Source organism: Anopheles merus, chromosome 2R, assembly GCF_017562075.2.
Source record: "Anopheles merus strain MAF chromosome 2R, AmerM5.1, whole genome shotgun sequence".
NCBI classification, from domain to species: domain Eukaryota; kingdom Metazoa; phylum Arthropoda; class Insecta; order Diptera; family Culicidae; genus Anopheles; species Anopheles merus.
This window is the reverse complement of record NC_054082.1, coordinates 29279381-29297672: the sequence shown is the minus strand read 5'-3', so window position 1 is coordinate 29297672 and position 18292 is coordinate 29279381. Positions and strand designations below refer to the sequence as shown.

Here is an 18292-nt window from a genome sequence, read left to right as displayed (position 1 = left end):
TATATTGCACCAATGCGCACCACCGGCTAGCGCGTTTGGCTGGGTAAAGATTGTAAAAGTGAAAAATATTTCTTAGCCAGGAGTTCAACTTTTTCGATTTGCCATTTTCCAGCGCGACCTAAAACCAGGAGAAAAGGAAGGAGAGGTAGTAAAACAGGGGCAAGAAAACAGAAAATGCTGTGTTGCTACATAAACCTGCGTCCACTTAAGCACGTTCTCCAGTTTTGCTGAACCGGACGAACCACACACACACACACACACACACACACACACACACACACACACACACACACACACACACACACACACACACACACACACACACACACACACACACACACACACACACACACACACACACACACACACACACACACACACAACAAAGTCGAAGGATTTCTTCTCTCCCCCCATACCCTTCCCCCTATCAACCACCAATTTTATATTGCTTTCCTTTGCTATCGCGATAAATCATAACTTATCCAGCGTAGCAGAAAACAACCATTGCACTTTCAGTTTGCCTTCTTAGCCCGCTGCGTTCGGTGCGACTGATCGCAGCCGCACTTTGTACTAGCAATGCAAATTTGAGCTTTTGAGTTCACGCTAGGGAGGAGAGGAAATGGTAAGGGTGAAGGTGGAGGGGAGATGTTAGCAGAAAACAGAATCGGCCAGGAAGCGAAACGGTTTGGCGAGTGGGAAAACACAAAACACCACACCGCTGCAATGCAATTTAATTGAATAAATAATGGTCAAAATTTGCAATTGGAATTGCATTTCTGCAACGGATGGTGCAATCAGCCGGTTGACGTATTTAAACAAATTGTTTCTAATGTCAATTTAAGGATGCAAATGGGATGTGCATGACCCCTGTGGAAAAGTGTTCGGCACTGGTCTTGTTTCTGACGGCTGAAACATTTTGAGCGCTATTTTTAAGCTCTGCGTTGCCTATTTCTAAGCAAAAACGTGTAAATGATGTTACACAGCTGCAAGGATATTGGAACATATTTGCACACAGCAATCACACAGGTTGATGATATATCGGGTCTGTCTTTCTCGATGAAAGTAATTGATTCCTAGTGGACATGTAGCATTTTCGACCAAAAGCGCTGTTGAAGCTTTTTTCTTTATTTTTATATTGAATTTTTTTTATGCTTTAATGTTTTTTATGTTTCATGCTTTTCTAATAATAAAAAAATGTAACAAATAACTTAAATTATGCATTGCATCATTTCCTTTTACTTTGACATCTTTAATGCTTTCAATATCATTTATAATGCAAGTATAATAATACCATGATTTCAGATGTAAAGCCTTCTTAGGAAATAAAAACATGCCAAAGAAAAGCAAGTATACCGTTGCTCGATCCAATATGAAAATAAAGAATAGTATTTTCTATGGGATAGAAAATCACCTTCCACTGACCAATGCGATCCTTTTGCAATCTAATTTTCCCATGAACCATTAGCTCTTTTCACCCTCGTTTGTGGGAGAAGAAAGAAATCGTCATACAAAGTACGGTACAGATATTGTGCGTCCCCTGGGGTCCCTGCTTGTGATGGAAAGTGAATCAAATGATGACAAATGACACTTTAATTCAAATGTTGAAAGCATAATAAACTACCGTTTTGCCACGGAAAATGAACCTTCATGGTATGGCATGCTTTCTCCTATGAGATCTTCACACCAACAAATAAAACGTGAAGAAACAAGTGATACATTAAATACATCACATTCAAAAAAAAAAACTCACAGGAAACCTCATTGTATTTCACTGATCAAAGATGAGGAGGGGAAAAAAAAACATTCCCAGCATCCTCGGCGCTCTGCGGTGGTTTTTGTCGCCACACCCTCCGTACGACAGCTCACAAATAATACACCACGCAATGACGGCGAGAAGGAAAGCAAAACAAAAAAACGATTGTTTCCTGCAGGAAGCGCAAAACTGTGTCCTGCTAGCTGTGGCAGGATATCATTGCACCTGCAGGACCTGCATCTTGGGTGAACACTATTAATTACAACCACCACCGGACACGGGCAAGACTAGACTTGTTACTTGTTCATAAATCTATGTTTTGTGCTCACTGCTGGTGCCGCTACGCCACCACAGCCCCAACCACAGGGCAGTGAAGCTGCAAAGTAAAAACTGAAATCGCCTCTGCGTAAAGATCACGAACTACACACACACACACACACTTACAGTGGGAGAGAGTGAGCAAGAGCGGTGGCACGACAGCACACAGACAGGAAATGTCCCAGATATCACGATCCCGGATGCTCGAGGGCGAGCCGCACACAGAAGAAGGAGCGGCCTGGAATAGTGGACGACAGAAAACAACAACGAAGTGTACCGCCCGTACGGTACTTGCGAGTGTCTTAGCCAGAGTCTTTCAGCATCAGATAACGCAAGAGCCGGCCACGGGTTTCGCTTTGCTCGAGGGTGTAGTTAATTATTTTTATGCTTCCGAAGAACCGTTAATGTTGCGCGGGAGTGCAAAAACGAAGCGAATGGCGAATGGCGGTCGTTAGTCAGGTGCCGCTTCGCTCCAGTGCCATATGATAGTCATCGGGCTGGTTTTTATTAGTTTACAAAAACCAACGGGTAGCACAAAAAAGAAGAAAAAGAAATACATAAAAAGGACGTAACGAGAAACGCTGCCCCGACACGCCCAAAGGCTTCATTGTCGTGGCAGTTTGACGGTAGTAGTAAGTCCAGCTTTATTATTATTTTTTTATTTATTAAATTAACAACACTAGTTTGAAAAGATTGTCTTCGCATTTTGCACAATTTTAATCATCAAAGTACTGTCAAAGTCGGTAACGTTCATACAATTGCATACTATTGCACTGAATAAACGTGACTCTTCTCGTTTGGCATGAAATTCCCGCACCACCATCACCCGCCACTCGTAAAGTTGTGGCGATAAAAACTTTGCTGACAGTGCCCGGTAACTGGAAGAAACATTTACAAATTGTTATTTTATTATTGCTAACTGACTGATCCTCCAATCCGGCTCCAGCGGCTGACAAAACAACTTTCACCGAATCGGCCACACGCCTCTCGCCATGCCTGCCAGCTAAAGAGCACGGTGACAGGAAAACTCCATTACCTTCGCTAGGAATCGAATCGATAAAAGTCTGCGATTCATCAAACGGGAGTTTTTTTTTGTTCTGCAGCTTGTTCTGCTCTGCATGGTGTGTATGTGTGAACGGGAATATGCTCTCCCCAAGCCCCAAACAACCACGGCTATCGAGCCCGAATCGGTCGAGACAAATGGTTCACTAGTCCCATGTTCTATCAATCATCTGCAGAGTGCCGGCGAGCAGGCCGGGCCCGACCGGGCATAGTGTGCTGTGTCCCCGTCTAATACGGCGCAACATCTGCATCAACAACCGGGAACACCGGTGGGGGACAGAGTGCGAAAGCTTACACTCTTAAAGCCAGCCCACTCGATGAACCTCACACGGGCGGGTTTTCCCAGTTGGGGGCCGACGCCGAGGCAATCCGACTCAATCCACCCGGTGACGATCAATGCTCCCGGATCCCGGAGCAGTAAACATGCAGCACAGAGCAGCAGCAGCAGCAGCACCGTGTGCCTTTTCGTTTGTAATTTAGTACTATTCATTCCACGATTTTCGCTCTTCATCTAAGCACCTACAGCATAAGTGTTTTGTCGTTCGACATACGAGCCGCCTGCCGGCGTAGCACACTGCTGGACCGTATCAATAGCAGTGCCGGTGCACTAAAGCCACCGGACGCTAACGGACACATACGGGTGGCACGATATTCATGAGCGTTTAGGCCTCCCCACACAAAGCACTCGGCATCTGGCAATCGGGGTATGCTCGACCGAGGCAGCAAAAAAAAAACACGATCGAAAGAAAGAAACAAACATCCCCCGATCCGGACAACTGGGCCTGCGAAGCAAACGCAGCAAGGGAAGCAGCAGCAGCAGCACCGAATGACACTACTCGTTGTTGTCCGCGATCTGGTGTTTTCGCCCGGTGTGCCGTGAAAATCGCTTTCTGCCGTCCGGACGCTACGACGGCCTGATAAATTGCATATACAAACCATATTTCACATCGATCCCGTGCTTTGCTTTTGCTTCCGAAACGGCCCTCTACTGATGCTGGTGGTGGTGTGGTGGTGGTGGTGGTGGTGGTGGTGGTGGTGGTGGTGGTACTGGTGCGTTTCCCATACGCTAACCACATCAATAAGCCGAGCGTATGTGCTTTCGGAGACATATTTCTCTAGCCGTGAGTGTTCGAGGGCATTGCTTCACTGTCCACGGTTTGGAAACATGCTTTATTGGAATGCGCACGCACAAGCATACACACAAGACTGGAGTGATGTAGTGGTTAGCGCTAGTAACGGCGCTGAAGTACTCACTTGATCGCGTGTGTGTGCGCGCGCACAATTCAATGCAAACGATTCTTATCGGCGTGTGATTTCTTGTGCCAACAACCAGCAGCAGAGGAGTAAGAGTTGTTTATTCTTTTCCCTTCTCTTTTGTCGTGGTTTGGTGTGCCTTTACTGTTAATACGCTACCATGAGGGTGGAAACATAATTCATAGTTCTGCAGCTAATGAATATTGAACTGGGGCGCGGGGTAGGATTGATTCGGTCTCATCTATCATTTTCATGGAATTCGATCAGTAAGGCCACAAAGCACAGCTCATGAATGATGCTGGAAACTACAGAACAATTGTTGGCGTTTATGTGCAAAATTGTACAAGCCCAACATGCTTCAAACAATGCTCAATTTCAAGCAATTAGCTGTTTACCACATTCTTGCTGGCGCAGCTTCGCTCCTTTTGCCCCATTTTGCCTCGCCTGTAAACGTCCTTAATCCTCAGTGTTTGTACTCGATGTCAGGAAAAAAATGGTAACAGCAGAGTTTACGGCGTAACTTTTATCAAAAAGTGTGCACAAATCAATAGATAGAAGTTGTTTTAGAAACTTTAAACCATTTGATGGAAATCAAATCCAACAGTAATTCCTAACATTCATCTTTGCAAGCCATTTCCTGCTTGCAGATATCTTATACTGGGTATTCTGAGCAAACTTAACATTACGATAAGTTTTTATTTGGAATTATTTGTTATTGTTTGGTTCAAATCTAAAGTTCTTTGAAGTTCGTAATAGAGGTTAGTGATTCAGATTAATTTTAAAGGACAATCAATAGCAATCGATGTCTTGCTAGCGAATAGTGTCGATGCTAGTGTTCAGTCGGCAGGTGAAGCATTATGAACGGGTGATTGGATTAGAATAGAGCAAGTCATTGACTTATTTACGAATCTTTACCATATCTCTCAATGAAGCTGTCCTCAACAATGAAATTTATTTGCATTCAACACCCAATTTGAAATGGGAAATCTAATAGGCTCGAACCATCCTGCCTGTACTTCAATGACGATCCAACGACGCCGATGGAATCAGCTTTGCTTTCGACTACCTTTGTTGAACGACACGCAGTTCCTATAAAGAGCAGGATGTGTTTCTGTTCCTGCCCGGACCATCCCCCATTGATAAGAACGCACAGGTTAGTTTATGCGCAGTCTAAGTAGCTCACGTTTGCAGCAGTAGCAAAACATGTTTTGAACCCCCCTCTTTTGGCACTAAAACACCTGAAACCAAGGTAACATCTAAATCCTCCATCCGCATCCAGCTGAAACTAACCACTTTGCGGTCAAATGATGAATTGAGCAAATTTTTCGTCCATCCCGGCTAAAACCGCAAAACGGTACGACCAACGAATAAACACATAAGTTGGGCGGATGCTGTCTCTGCCCTACCTGGCCCTTTTTGCTTGTACCAGTACATGGTGTCCGCTCGTCGGACCTTCTAATTCGGTCGCTTTTTCTTGTACCTTACTGCAGCCGGCTACTGTCAATCAAACGGGGGATTGAAGAAATCGGGCTGGATAATTTATTGTTTTTCCTTGGCTCGTGTGAAGACATTTCCCTTCATTGAGGTAGTCAGCTCACCTTTTGCGGGTGTCGCGTTTGGCTGGGATGTTGGGAGGTTGAGATAGAACGGAATGGAGAACCATCGCCGTCCCGGACATGTGGGTCGTACTACGGTAGGCTGCTGGTTGGTCAACGCTAACGTAACCTTTATCGAAATGATGTTAATCAATTATGTGTTTCAACATACCTCACTGTTTGCTTATACACTGTAAACATGTGTCACCTTACAGATTGGATTTTCAAACCGATGTTTTCTGTTATGCATTAAGATTCGTGTTATCAGTTTAGCTGTATTAGCTTACAAATCAACAATTTGCAATTTATGTTAAAGTTTCTAATAAATAAAAAACTTCGTTGCTTGCAATCAATCTTGAACTATGTCCATCTATTCTTTCACATAATCATATGTTTGCCTTCGCACGATTAAGCAACCCAAGCGTACTTTGAAGCAAGCAGCTTCAAGTTCCACACTTCCATACAATCTTGTCCCCTTTCGAGCTCCGTAACGTCTTGTCGATTCAGTGGAGGACAAAGTGTTAACTCCCGAATGCTTCAGAATAGGACGCCTTAGACCACCCGATATTTGAGCGTATAAATCTTACCCTTTCGACGCCCCTAAATGGTGGGATTTGCAGCAAAAAGCTACCATAAACGTAAATCAATACAAAACACTGTCGCACCCTCGGTCGGTCGGGGTGCAACGCTCTCGGTACGGTGACCGCACTTGCTGGGAACAATGTTTGGATAGCTTAAAATGTGTTTTTACTTGCACGATGTACCAAAATGTCGGAGTACAACAGAAACTACGCCAGGGCAGGGAAGTTGCGAGGCGGTCGGTTTACAAAGTATGGTTTCCGGTGTGTATGTGTATATAAGTTGCCTTTGGAAGGCGTGGAACAAATTGATGAGATTTTTTGTCGCTGCAATTTTGCTTTCCTCAAGTGTGCACATAACGTACGGCCAAGCACCACCGTAATCGGACACCGATAAAGGGACACTGAAAGATTGAGCCAAATAGGGTAGGAAGGGGGTGGTTGTAGGGGTATGGCACAAACAGAACAATATACATTTTCACGGCAATGGGTTCGAAGTTGCTGGTTAAGGTGTGATGTACAGTGTAGGGTACAGCACGTTCAAAGAATTCACTAAGAGTTTGAATAGTTTCCGGAACGACTGTTTCGGTGCGACGGCCGGCTTGGCTGGGGAGTGTTGGTTACATAGGGAAAGGAAATGTGTGTGTGTGTGTTTCAGTGCATTCAATTTGGAAAACAGACCGAATCAATAGTGTAATCCATGTTTGAATGTTTTAAGTATTTGTAGCTTTAAATTTTAATAAAAATAAACATATTCAAGAAATTCTCTTAAGACGTTTAATAATAAGGTTATTTTATGTATTATTCAGAAGGAATAACCTCGCCGTATTGCTTAATTATATTGTTATTTTATTCTGTAAACAAAATCAAACGTAAATTATTCCTTACTTACACTTGCAGGCTATTTTTTTTAAATAACACGAGCTTACATATTGGAAACGGAAATTTGTATTTAAAAATTGTACTTTTTACACTTCATTGTGATGTGTTCATTCCAGTAGTACTCCTAAGTACAATTTCTCATAAACAGATTGATAAACGGCATTAGCCATTGCCATAAATCACTCAAACCATAGGGAAGCGTCGTAGAGGAAGCAAACAGTTTTCACTACGCTGAGAAAACATTGATTCCGGTACAACAGCTAATCCGTACTGAGAAATGTAGAGAACATGTTTACCACGTTCGGTCGCCAACCCTGCTTGTTTACTCCACAACAGCTTTTCTCACCGAACACCCTATCGCCCGCATCATCCCCTTCTCCAGTGGACATGTGATGGTGCCCTTTCAGTTCACGTAAATCGAACAAAAACTCACCTTCTGAAAATCGAACCAGAGCGGAGCAGATTATGGGTTTCGTTGGTTCAATAATTTTGGCTACATTTTACTGTTTACCAACCGATTCCCGAACGACAGGTACCACACACTTCAACCGTTTTGTTTAGCTTGGATATACTCACCAATGCTGCAATGAATTATAATGGAAGATCAAAATTAAGCAGTAAACACTTAAAGGCTGCTCTGAACATTAGTGTTAGACAGTGGGCACAGGAGCATCAAAGTATTAAAATAAACACTTGGTTTGGTATTTTTAGCTTGCGATAAACTTTACCTCTGTCGTGCGGGGCGCAACACATTCTGCCTGACGCCAGTGACACGCTTTAAGCACTGTAGTTTCGATAGAAGAACGCAGCATAAGGATGTGGTTTTCCTCGCACGTTTGAGTGCACTACACAATCTGGCACAACAATGGAACTATGCCATGCTGAAAGTTTGCGATTGTGTTTCACGTCCATTGCGTACGTGCTGAAGGGTCGAAAACTTTTCCTTCCCTTTCCTGCCCACCTCAAGCGTCTGGTTTATCGTGCTGTCCATTGAGCATAGAGGGCTTCAAACTTTCTATCAAAGATCTTAATAGTTTCGTTGCTACTTAGTACTACATCAATTGCTAGAGTTGTAGAGTTTGTTTTATATTTTTGCTACATACTTCCTGCATTCTGAGTTGACGTAAGATAACTTTTGTAACTTTAAGCTGAAAAATCCCTAAAAGGCAATAAGGAAAAATAAAACAACTTAAACAACACATATTGAAACGCGACACTGTTACCTCACCTTGATCAATTCGGCATTAAATTTTAATTCTGCTTCTTCTTCCTCTTCTTTTTGGCTCATCAACCGTTGTCGGTCAAGGTACCCTCACTTGTGGGGTTGGCTTTCAGTGACTTTTTTTGGATTACCCGCCATAGCAGGATAGTCAGTCCTACGTGTATGGCGGCACGGTCTATTTGGGGCCTGAACCCATGACGGGCATGTTGTTAAGTCGTGCGAGTTGACGACTGTACCATGAGACCGGCTATCCAATTTCAATACTCAAGATAAATCGGTATTGTATGATTTCGGATTGAAGCGCATGTAATGCCAATGCTGAAGACAACTTCTCTTGAAATTGTTGATACATTCAGTTCCTTACTTTACTGCTTTTCCTTTTTTGGGACATCTTTTTTCTCCCACAGCAATCGGCCTGGAGAGACTCATCATTAACGTAGCGTAATAGAATGTAAAGAAATTGTCTGGCACAAAAGCGTCCGCATGAAAATGCATTCAACCGTGTAATGCTTCGTTTCTGTTTAGGGTAGACTCTCGTAAATAACTTCGTCCACATTGAAAGTATACAGGTGCATTCAGGCGGCTAACAAACTACCGGTAAACTAAATAGGAACTTTACGGCCGTTCCCTGACGAGCAGAGAGTTTCAATCAATTTTAATGATGCGCTCCTAGCGTGCAGTTTTATCTCGTACATTGCAGTTTGAAGCCCACGCCGAACCAATGAAAAGGCGGGCAACTTGACCTGTTTTCTGCTATGCGAAATGCACACGTCGGCAAAGTACGCCCCACTATAAATGTCAGTTTATTCAAAGTAAGATAATTTTAGAGTGTTGTACTGTAACGATTTGAATGGAAAGTTTAACAAAAACGTATACCTTCAGTTTGGAGAAGTATTTCTTTAATGCTTCTTAACGTACGAATCACATAGCTTAGGGGGTAGCATACCTTTTCAAGTAAAGAAATGGCCGGATTGAATGGCCGGCAAGCTTGTGGTCCGAAAGAAAACGTTAGTTTTTGTTTACATTAGTTTATGCAATCGGTGAGAAATACGTTATTCGTTGAGAAATGTGTGAACATATAAAATCAGGCCACATCTTTAACCAATTGCTATTAAAATACGAATGTGCTGATGACGGCACAAATACAAAAGCGGCCAATAGCACGAATGTTTAATAAATTGGCCAATATATGCCCAGCTGTGTGAAAACCTGCTTTGACAATCACAACATATGTATAAAAAAGTGTGCAAAAATTATAACGATGCAAGAGTGCAAAGGCTAAACAATCATGCTGTTCACTTGCATTGAAATAAAACAAACAATTTGTTATGAAACGTGGCGAACGTTCGTTTGGTTGATCTTCTCCCGTATTTCTTTCGATAATCTCTCCTTCTATTAATTCGTCAGAGACATTTCTACATTCTTGTGGCTTGTTACAATAAAAATATTCTTTTGTTTGTTTTGATACAAATACATTCCGACAAAATGTTCTTCCGGGATGGATAGGTTTAGCACGCGGGCCAGACTTTGCCGACACCGGGCACAACTGTATACTCCTCTGCCGCGCTATTCACTTTACAATAGTCTAAATACACAGCTTCATTGCCTTCAACATTATTCCCTTCTGTATATTTTCTGTATTTTTAAGTGGAAAAAAAAAACAATTTGACAATACAAACCGTGTTAGTGTGTAGCTCTTACTTCAATTACAACACCTCGTACAACGCCACCGCAGCGTTGCTCCCCAACCAAATCCCAAACAACTCAATTGCGGTAACACGTGTGCTGAAGAGAGAATGGAGGGAGAGGGGTGAAGAGGATTCACACACACACAAACTCTCCCACCCGTTTTGTCAAACGCAAAATGGCAAACCCAATAAGATTATCGACAAATAAACGGGCACGATTTCCCCTGCCACCGTTTTGTCGGGCAGTATTGGGCGCGGGGTTTGTTTCAATTTGTTTGATAATCTTTTCACATTTCCCATCTGCATATAGATAACGTGTCGACGACAAGCACCCCAATCCCCAAAACAACAACACTCGCCCCGCACAGGTCGCCCGGTCACCAGAAATCAGGAGTTTGATTGGCGTGAAAATCAATTTTCACACCGTTCGAAGGGCGCTGGAGGATTTCCAATTCATGCCCCGTTCGCGGAACAAGCGCCGTTATGAGCTTTGCTGCTCGGTGCTGTTGTGCCGTATGTCGTACCATGTTTAGATTATTGCTTTGTAAGTGGATGTTTCAAAATTTTGTACACACAAAAAAATAAGTAAACCCATTTGTTGCAAGAATGTATTGTCACTCAATGTGTGACAGATAGGACCAAAACTAGGTGCCGCCCGGTGTTGCTTCATCCGATGGCTTTTCTGGACCTTCACATAAATATCGCCGACACCGAATCTCACCGTACATGCTAACTGCAGCATCAGTGGTCTTTAAAGTAGTGAGTGCTTTCCGCGAGTTGGTTTGTTTGTAACTCTTTAATCGTACCTACCAGAGCACCCATCCCAGACGTCGCGTGAGCATTAGAGATAACAACGTACCCTGCAATAGCTCTCTGCCGACTCTCAGCAGTCTCCGTGCCGTTCCGTGCGCTCAAAGTAAAGCTGCACTCGTGGGCCAGCTTTATCGCACTTGCAACTAGTTTCCCCGTCAAATTGGTTGCGTTGCGTCGGCGCATGTCAGACTCGGAACTTTTGGGTAACAGGAAACCCAACATTTCCGACGCTCCCCGCCCGAACACGAAGGCTCACGACCAACGCCGCCAGACGAGCTACGCTAACGAACGCAAGCCTCGACCGTTCCGATCCGATGATGCTGTGTCTCGCCCGTCAGTCTTCGGGCGTTCGTGCTTCCTGCATGGTAGCTCCAGTCTGTGAGTGTGTTTCTCTGACCCGGGTTAGACTACCAGCGCCAAATTCCACTCCTTGCTCCGGCCATTCTTCCCTGCTCACTCACCACCAGGATCTGCAAGAGGTGGGGCAGAGAAGAGGGAGGAAGAAAGCGCAGGTCTTCCATCTTGTTTTGATTTTTCTCTGTGCTCCCTGTGAGTTTGAAGGTTTGGTAGTGGTGCTGCGGGCGTTTTCTGGATTCTGGACATCTGTGCAACTGTGAAGGGTGAATTGCTCGGTAGAACTCGGTGTATAGGTTTGTGTGTGTGTGTGTGTGTGGGTGGTTTTGGAATTCAGCTGCAAGTAAACTCCATTTGTCAAAACTGCAAGCTCAGTGTGGAAACGTCAGATGGAAATGACAACATGCGTGCGTGAGAGTGTCAGCGCTTTGACACACCTTCCGAGTGGGCTGCGTGTGTATGGGTGCAGACTGAATGGAAAGCGAACGTATTGGATTAGAAGGAAATAGTTAAAAAAAAGTGGATGGAAAATTGTGATACGCTTTACGGGAAAACAACACAACAAGGCTTGGCAAAGCATTCGAATTGTATTGATTTGTGAAAACCTTAAAACGAAACATCGGTGAATTACTGCGAGAGAAGTGTTTTCCATGTGTGAGCGAAAGTGTGTGTGTGAGAATAGCGAGTGAAAATGGCAATGGATTTGTGAGAAAGGGAAAAAATGATATCCTTGTTATAGAGAGAGAGTGAGTGAGAGAGAGAGAGAGAGAGAAAGAAACGTAGGGAAGCGAGCGACAGAGAGTAGACTTTCCATGTGGAGCAGCGACTGGGTGTCTTGCTCCCGCTAGTGCTACTAACCTATTTCTCTTTCACGTCCACATCTGCTCATCGGGCCCAGACCCGTACCTAACCCAACACGAGAGGGCGCTTTACGTTCGCTGCCTTCACACACAGCACAGGATAAAGTGTGACATTTCACGACGGCACGACACACAGAAACGGAATACGTGCGGGATGCTGGATGGATATTTCTTCCCCCGAGGTGTTTATCATTCCGGTCGAAAGGCATAGCAGAAGCAACCCGTTTGCATGCCTCAGCGCCCGCGGGGAGAGTGTGGTGCGGTAGTGAAAACATCGGGCAAAAAGTGAAGAGGGAAAAGGGAGTTGAAAAAAAAAAGTGCTCCACCGCCCAACCCTCTGACCAGCTCTCAGTGTTGTATATGTAGACAAAGCTGTTTACAATGTTTTCAATGAGATCATCCCGATTGGATGGATGGCAAATGAAGTGGAAAGCTGACAACAAATGGTTGCAATAGAAAGCAAAAACACGATAATTGTGCACGGGTTAAATGATGCGATGTGTTCGTACTGCCTGTTTTAATCGCTGCTTGGCAAGTGACATGACGTGCGTTGTCTCTGGATGTGTGTTGGATGTGATGAGTATTGTTGGCGAGGAGTATATAGTGTATATGGTTCAAGTAATGTTGTGCAGTGTGATTAAAAGTGTATGATGCTCTTGGATACTGGAGCTTTCGGTGAATGAGTTCGCGTAAAACACTGTGCCAGATTGTGCCAGATTATTGTTCCCATCTTACTCGTCTGATCCCTAATCTTTTCTCCTCTTTTTCAACTGGATATGGATAAGAGAATTTTAATGTGATTGTTCTATATTTTCACAACCTGTGTAGTGTATTTTACCATGAAGGCTTGCATTTTTAATCTAATCCTAATTTTAAGTGCAGGTGTAATGATGATGCAGTACTGAAAAGTAGTCCAACGACAGTGATGTGTGACACGATTACGATTGAAGCTCAATGTTGAATGCTCAAAGCAGTGTGTAGTAAAAAAAAAGAAACGCAAATAAGTGTAGTTATGTTTTATGATAGTTACTTCAGGGTTGCAGTGATGCATCAGCTCAGAAGTAAGTTAAAGTAATGTGTGTTGGTTTTATGTGTTCATCTTAAAGTATAATTTTAACGGCAGTTTTATTTGATTTTATACGAATCACATTCATTAGATCTTTATCTATGGTCACAATCGAACAAAAAACCTAAACAAAAGATAAGAAAGCATGGAGAAAGATTACACTCGTACGTTTTTGGAGGTTCAAGTAAGGCGACATAGTTGCCCAAAGTTAAACAGATTATTAAGACACTCGAAGTGATTCGAGCAAACTCATAACCATTCTGTATCGTACCATACGCAACTGGAAATGTGTTCCCACTTCCACTTCCACTCACTTCCTAATCGATCAATGTTGAAACCCATCGGAAAAATGACACTCGATTTGTATCACCGCACCCCGCGCTTCGACGCAACCGTCTCCCACCTGCCCGAAAATGGCTTAATCTCTGTGCCGTGTTGCCTTCACCGTTAACAGTAACACCGTCACAACCTACGCACCCAACCATGAAACGTTTCCTCGCCCAGCTCCCTTTCCTCCCCACAAAACCATTACACCAAACCATTCCTAATCTCCCTGGATCGTTCGGGCAAGGTAAGGAGAACCGAATAGCGATGGGAACCGAATGGCGGGGATGGGGAACCGAGGGCACGCAAACGCACCATCAAGCGCACACCTTCCAGTTCGATACCTGAGCATAATGAGCGTGCCAGACTGGGCAAACGCGGTGAGCGTGTAGCGGGCCGGAAAAACCATGAAATGTTAATTCCATCAATTCGTGGAAAGCCCACGCCGGCTGCTCATTATGCTTCATTTACAACCGCGATCGATGGGGCATGGGGAGGGTGTTTTGATGACGGTAAGATCCGCGGTCGTGACGATTTTCCGATGCTCAGTTTTGTGACTTTTGAAAACGTTTGACAGCGAGCGATCTGTAGAGAGCCGGGGAGGAGGAGTGGGGCGGGGGGGGGTAATGTTTGGGGTTTTAGGAGGGGTGGAGTCAGAGGGGGGATGGACGCTGTTTTCAAAGCTGATACTAAGGCGATTGAAGGTTTATCGGTAGATCAAGGGCACTCGATATGTGGTTGAATGTTCGGTTGTGTGAAAAAACAAAAATGGCAATTTGAGTTACACCGCAAGTGTGTGTGTGTGTGTGTGTGTGTGTGTGTGTGTGTGTGTGTGTGTGTGTGTGTGTGTGTGTGTGTGTGTGTGTGTGTGTGTGTGTGTGTGTGTGGAAATCTTTTACATCACAAGTTTATCATCAATCTACTCTATAAATCCCAATAACTTGCATATGGGGATTTGCTAAACTGGTACAATTACTCAAATTTCTCGTCGTAATACGATATTTACCAACAACCATATGTCGCCAACCACTCCAAATACGATGTTCGCCACCCTCCCGTTTGCCTACAAACATGGCAGAGATTACGCGAAATAAATTCTACTTATCTTCCTAAAGCGACAGATTTATGCGCACGGATGTACCATAAGTTGCACGACGGTTGCCTCCGACGGGGGGACCATTTTTAACTTTTAATCTGCTTAGCTGGCTAACCGTCTTGCATTATGGGGCCATCCACCTTACGACTTTCGAGGATGTTTACTTCCTTATAATGTTTCTTTTTTCTCTCTAATCCAAAGCAGTTTGAATAAACTTAAAAAAAAACATGCAAAATGCGCCCTGCCCTCAGTAGTACCATTGTAGCCTTTGTCTATCGTTCATGTTTAGCGCGTGCGTTTAGCCAGTGTTACACAAATGAAAACCACAAGAGAAATTGGGTGTGGGTTGAGAAATGAAGCTCAAATACCACGCTGCCGATGCTTGGCAACGTGACACGGCCGTGTGCGTACCGAAACCACATTTACACCCACAAAACTCAATTTACCTGCTCCGATGAAGATAGAAATGGCTGATAGATGTTATTTTTGGTTTTTGTTTTTTTCCCTTGGCAGTCCCTGTTAACTTTAACGATAATATGGATGATTTTTTCTCACTGCTAATGCACGACGCAAATCTCACGCTAACACACACACACTTCTTAGGTGTGCAAATCGATGTTAGGTGTATTTATACTTTAGAATGAACGCTATCTTCTTATCATAACGTAGGAATCGTTCGTTGTCTGTCGCTCGTTGGTAGGAAAATCGTTGTTGATTGGGAGTTAAATTACACTTTCCAAAGCGTGGGATGTTGGGCGGGATTACTTTTAACTGATATTACGCCATTTCGCAGCACGGTGTGGATTTGTTTTACGCTTTGCTAAGATTCTCCGCAGCTGAAATGGATGGAATGGTTGAAAGTGTGCCTTCAGGCAGTGTTTTACAACGTTTTACATAAAAAATACTGTTTTATGCTCTTACTTTATACTAGCTTGGGTCCTTTTTTGTTATTCTATCCAAGCATAAAACGATTAGAATTTTTTAATCAAATGCCGAATGTCACGCATTCCTAGCTAGCGAGCCGAATGTCGTATTGTTTTCCATTGCATATCCTCCGCTGCTGCGAACTGATTTGAGAACGACAAAATTGATCCCTTTGTCGAAACGCCTCAAAGCTTTACGAATCAACGTGATAATCCCGTCTTTTTTGTAGGGACATTTAGTCCACCAAAACAAAAACAAAAAGGGTCAAAATCCATCACAATCCTTTGTGCAAGGGTGCACTGTGTCTGCGTCCTTTCGGGCCAGTCGAGAAGACTTCAAAGAGCACGGACCGACGGACTGTCGCGTGTTTGTCCTGCTAGCTTCAATATGGCGCCTAACGCAACAGCACCGTAACGCATTCGACAGGCCTGTTTGCGCAACGTTTTTGAAAGGGAATCCGTCGTTTATTTGGTGTAAATATTGTACCAAAACAGGGTGCACTGAAACAGTGAAACGCACTTGGTACTTAAAGGACTTTGTGCTCAATGTTTAAAGGGGCCATTATGTGCGTTACTGTTTCCGTTCGGGCTACCTTCCTCCGCGCGGGATAAACGATACGCTCATTTCAAACCCACACACGAACCAATCCTTCCCTTTCGAGTTCCGGTTCATAGACACAGCCCATGTAGCAACTAGACATAGCCAGGTCGTTTGTGTGTGTGTGAGTGTGTGTGTTTGTGTGGACCCGGGACAAATTGATTCCCTCATTTGTTGCCACACATTCGGTCAGCATGATGATGCTCGTGATGATGTTCATGCATGGGCAAAGGGACAATACTTTAAATCCCGCTCTAAGGTTGTACATTCCGCATAAGGACAGGATCTCTCTCACACACACACACACTTCCTTTCTCCCATTACCCGCAAGCAACGTACAAGTGGACCTGATCCTGTGACAACAAAATCCAAGACCCTTTCCAGTTGATGGAAAACCCTCGAGAGACAGCGAACAAGCGGATGGAACTGCTGGCGGGGGGAAAACGGGTCCACTGTCGGAAAACAGTCACTACCCTGGATCAGTGAAATACCCCCGGGGAGGGGTGCGAAACATTGCACACACACACACCGAGTGACAACGGTGGCCCGGAAAGCAGAGAGAGAGAGGGAGAGGATTTTTTTGTTATTTGAAATTTTTGCATACTACATACCCGGCGTACACGGGACCCGGGAATCCCGGACAGCAGCACACGCGGGGCGTGATCTGAGTGTCGAGGGATTTCCTTACGAGGGAGCGTTTTCTTCTTCTGCGAGCGAATGGGGGGGGGGGGGGGGGGGGGGATGGAGGAGAACAACGGAAACCGGCCAAGTGGAGTGCTTCATTCTAGTCACCGTCCCAAGTGAATAGAGGATCACTTCACATTTCTGTGAAAAAGTTCCGGGGGAAGGATTAAACTCGACGTTCGCGCGTGTCCCTCCCCTGCGGCTATCAGTGCTCGTGTGCGGGAAAAGGGAATCTGCACATCCACAAACACGCTTAGAAAATCAGCCATAAAAAAACGCTTAGGAAATCAGCGTCCTCTTGTTTCTTTATCGGCCCAGAACCTTATGGTGCCGTCGGGGCCATGCTCCGTCCGGGATGAGTTGCCACATCGTGCCGGGCAGTGGCGGTGGGCAAAAAGCATAATCACGTGAACCCTATTATTGCCATCATTCAATTCCGCTCGGCAAAAGTACCCTAACACACTCGGTTCGCGTCCATCGCATCGCTTAGTTCGTCCGTTAGAATGGGTTGAATGTTTTGCCACTTTTTCCACGTTCGAATAAAGCTGCAGCCATCATCGTTCAACTCGGTTCAGTGTTGTTTTGCTTTTTTTTTGTGGCGGTGTTTTTTTGTTTTTTTGAAGGGTAGAAAATCATAATCCAGTTTCTTGTAATTCCCAGAGCGAATTTAATGCTTTCGCTGTATTATTAGCTAGCTTGAAGTGGGTCTTTTTTCCAAAGACAATTTATTTGCTTGTTGGATTTGGCATTTGAAAATGAAACATGCGTTTCAAAATAAATTACTTCATCCTGTGAAAGCAAATCCAGTTCAATTCCAGCTATCATTTGTTTGTTCATCGTTAAACCTCTCGTAGGGTTGAAGCGGACCAAACTGATTAATATAGGTTGAAAATTTGCACAATGGTGCATATTAAGACATTAATTAGGAGTGTTTTGACCTTTTGGCCTTAATTATTGTTACAAAGCAATATTGCTTTTGCATACAAAGACTATTTATATTTTTGTTTCCCTATTGTTGATTACATTAGTTCACTTGAAATCAATCGTTGTTTGTTCCTTTATTGAAGCGAACACCCCATCCATACTCAGAATAATACTACATAGCTATAAAGTATACTCGTTACATGAGCAAACTCGGTTCGTAAATTCCTTACCAGTAGATCGTCACAATAACGCACTGCCGATAAGTCCTGCGTCCTACTAGTTCTTCTCCTACGCCAAA

The 18292-nt window shown here is 44.0% G+C and overlaps 1 protein-coding gene across 12 annotated transcripts in view; it reads left to right on the top strand.

The window, feature by feature from the left end:
- Positions 1-11507: 11507 nt before the first annotated feature.
- Positions 11508-18292, top strand: part of LOC121587827 (neuroligin-3) — an 81994-nt gene continuing 75209 nt past the window's right edge. Inside the window, exons 1-2 of one of the 12 annotated variants that reach the window (XM_041905015.1) lie at positions 11508-11566; positions 13262-13440. The gene's annotated coding sequence lies outside the window, so the exon portion shown is untranslated. Of the gene's footprint in view, positions 11715-11792; positions 12562-13207; positions 13441-18292 lie in introns of those variants that run through there. The other 11 variants (XM_041905011.1, XM_041905012.1, XM_041905007.1 and 8 more) reach the window with 11 other exon arrangements.